Source organism: Bufo bufo, chromosome 5 (genome assembly GCF_905171765.1).
Source record: "Bufo bufo chromosome 5, aBufBuf1.1, whole genome shotgun sequence".
NCBI classification, from domain to species: Eukaryota; Metazoa; Chordata; class Amphibia; order Anura; family Bufonidae; genus Bufo; species Bufo bufo.
The window spans coordinates 209,927,231-209,930,300 of NC_053393.1; positions in this window are offsets into that span (position 1 = coordinate 209,927,231).

Genomic DNA, 3,070 nt, shown 5'->3' on the forward strand with positions numbered 1-3,070 from the left:
CTCTGCTTTGGACAATCCATATTTGGTAGAACAGTCTATTCACAATAAACTGACCACAATGTGTGTCCTCTAGCTGGCTCCCCCAGAAAATCAGCTGTAATCTGTGGGGAAATCTGTCAGCGAGGTCTTGGCCTTAGGTTTTTATGCAGTTTTTGAAGCCAAAACCTGGTCGGATTCAAAAAGAGGAGAAGCAGTATATGTCCTTAATAGTTTCTCCTCTTTTATGATACACAACTTATTTTGACTTCAAAAAAAATTGCAGATTTGTTGTCGAGATTTCTGTGACTAAAAAATCTGTTTTAGTCATCTGGATTTTTGAATTTCTGCACCAAATCTGCTATGTGTGAATTCCCCCAGTGCCTATTTAAATCAATGGTTTGTCTGTGTAATACAGGTCAGGACAGGTTCTAATATTCAAAAGTCCTCGTCATTTGCTTCTATTGCAGTTGCTTCATGACTAGCTTTTGTCAGCAATGTTTGGGCTCAAAAGCATGTGACTCATATAAACTAAAGAACAACTACATCATATTATTAAATGATGGGGAACAATGAGCTGTCAGTACTTTGTGTCATGTACTGGAAAGGTGGTGGACACTAAGCAGCTGCCTGTCCTGAATCTGCGAACTTTCGAAACCCACTTTGTCTTTTGTTTCAAGATGCAACTTCACGAATGACTAGAAGGATATTTTTGAAAGTCAAAAGTCTAAATTTGTTCAGTTCATTAAAAAGCAAGACTAATAGCAATATGTGGAAATATACTGTATTGTCATTTTATATTGAGAAACTATAAAAAGACGAGATATGGCCCAATGGAGTAGGTGGCCGCATGGATCCAAGTGACACCCACCAGCAGCCAATGGAGTGTGATTTTACCACAAAATCATATGGCCATTGGCTGATGCTGATTGACATTGCTTGGCCAAATGCGATCAGCCGCACCACCGTGCCGTACCCCTTTCCCATTAAGTACATTTATGAACTATCTACAGATTAGGTGATAAATGTATGTTTACCGGGGATCCAACCACTGAAACCACCAGTGATCCCGGGAATGGTGGCTCCCATGTCTCCTGTGTGAACAAACCAGTAATGCATATGCCTGAATACCATTATTATGGAACTAACAGTGATAGCCAAGTGCTGTACTCTGTCAATCCTATAGAAGTGAACAGAGCAGTGGTCACACACCCTCTGGATAGGTGACCAATGTACTTATGGAAAAAAGCCCTGATATGGCAACAGGTGACTGACCACTACACGTGTGCTGTCTGCATCATTTTGCAATCTTATTGAAATGAATGGGTCTGCATCCCATCCACATATTTTTTTTGGCTTGAAAATAAGGTCATGTGCATTTGGCTTCACACATATTATTTTATTTCATGACAACTCCTTTTATTTTCTCAAGACAAAGAATAAGATGTTCTATTTCACTGCTGCACCACCTTGACCAAAAACTGGAGATGACCAAACATGATCTGCCGAGTCTAGTTACACAGATCTGATTCTACAATAAAGTTAGTTTAAAGCTTCTTAAATTTACAGTTCACTTAAAACTCAGCAAAATTACTTTGAGCCCTAAGAACTTAATGTGTGTTCCAGATCATTTCACATATAGGTGGTATAACTAGCTAAGGACTTAAGTTTCACCTCAAGTTTTATAGGGCACTTGAAAAGACTTATTGGGTAAGAGAACACCATCCTGGATTATATTTCATAGGACATACTAAAGAGTACCAGACCTACCCTGGTATATCTGATGCATTCTGTATGGTATGTTAACATAGTATGAATAGGGACTAGCTTTGAAATCTACTCAGGGAGAGAGATAACTTCAAGAGTTTGAAATGTAATTATCAGGGCTGGCTTTGACATTGGGCAAACTTGGGCACATGCCACTAAATAATCTGGTTAAACATACTTTGTTTGTCAAGTCAAGGGCTTTGATAGGCAGTGGGACAGTTGTAAGTCAAGGGTCCAAAAACACCTGAAGACATTTCTGATTCTAGGAATTGTGGCAGTGGAGCTGCCAGAGGGCCATATGAGGGCCAGTAAAATGGTGTATTTAACAGAGAGGAAGCTGGGTGAGAACAAGAAAGTCTGGGAAAATAGTGTTTTTCCGCTGTGTGTATCAGCCAGGCTGGTAATGAGAGGTAGTTAGCAGCCAGCTGAGGAGCTCAGGTAAAGATGGGGTGAGCTCAATCAATGCTCTTAGTCTGGGGAAGTTTGCAGGCTGCGCCAAGGCCTGTGGGAGCCAGGACCCTCTAACCCTTTGTGGGGTAAGCACTGAGTTGTGTTTTGGGGAGCTGGGTGGTAGACCCAGACCCCGATAGAGAGGGAAAACGACTGTGTAGTTAGTGGACAGACAGCTGAGAATTTATGTTTATGAGTTACGTTTTGATGCCCGTAAAAGTGACAGTGAAGCTGGTTGAGGCCAGTTTGCACCCAAATCTGCAATGTTGGAACAGCTTCTTGAGGTGTGCCAACAATCTAAGCTGAGAAGACGGCGATCCTGGAGAGCTAAGTGAACCTGAGTTGTCACAGAATATACTTTATAATGCCAAGATTATAGCCTGCATGACCATGACCACATTCTGTGTGTGCATACAGTGGAACATAGCAATTCGAAGACCAAAAGGTGCACTTGTGATGACAAACTAAAGGCATCAATTATAAGAATATGTGGGAAACCAGAACGTCTTTCTCAGATACCATATACAGGAAGCAAATGTTGGTTCCTGTTTTGGTTTTACAAAACACAAGTGCAGAGGTGTAATAAATGGTATTTCAGTTTACTGTATATTGTATTAATAAAAACAAGACATGGGGCCTAGTTCCTATAGAACAGATAACATAAATTACAACTCTTTGGTTCTGCTTTTGTTATTATTATTTTTTGCTGCCAGAAATCTAATTTTAGTAATCTTCCTGAAAATTGGCTCACGAAAGAAAAAAACCCTTAAAATATAACTTTTAATCATGAATAATAAAATATGATATAGATGACCCCCACATAAATTTTGTTCTTCAATAAAAATATATGCCCACAAAAAACTAGTGTGACTAGATA